The sequence below is a fragment of the Penaeus monodon genome, chromosome 34 (assembly GCF_015228065.2).
Source record: "Penaeus monodon isolate SGIC_2016 chromosome 34, NSTDA_Pmon_1, whole genome shotgun sequence".
Taxonomy (NCBI): domain Eukaryota; kingdom Metazoa; phylum Arthropoda; class Malacostraca; order Decapoda; family Penaeidae; genus Penaeus; species Penaeus monodon.
In genome coordinates this window covers 2,072,478-2,072,830 of record NC_051419.1, presented here as the reverse complement: position 1 = coordinate 2,072,830, position 353 = coordinate 2,072,478, and the positions used below count along the sequence as shown (strand labels likewise).

At 38.2% G+C, this 353-nt stretch overlaps 1 protein-coding gene across 1 annotated transcript in view; it reads left to right on the top strand.

The window, feature by feature from the left end:
* Positions 1–353, top strand: part of LOC119594516 (alcohol dehydrogenase class-3-like) — a gene marked incomplete at its 3' end in the record, with an annotated part of 11,191 nt that overhangs the window by 2,645 nt on the left and 8,193 nt on the right.

Here is a 353-nt window from a genome sequence, read left to right as displayed (position 1 = left end):
CATGTGAGTGTATGCGTGTCTTTTTGTGTGAAAATGAACTTGAAATTTAATATCAAACTGTTTTTTAGCCATGATTGGTATGGCAAATTACAGAGTACATTTGTTATGATAGGAGTGTGACTTGAAATGACAAAAACCTTCACCCAAGAGGAATAACACTGAATTACTTAAGATATCTACTGATAACGCTTCTTATCCCTATGATAAGTCTAGGGTGGTCCTTATCTCTCAAGTGTTTAAGGAACGAACTATACCAAGTCGTTTTAAGGGGTTTGGTAGGGGGGGGGGGTGGCGTTGTTGCTCCAGGAGCTCGTGGCAAAAGTCATGATGTTTAATTCTATGCATATCTTATT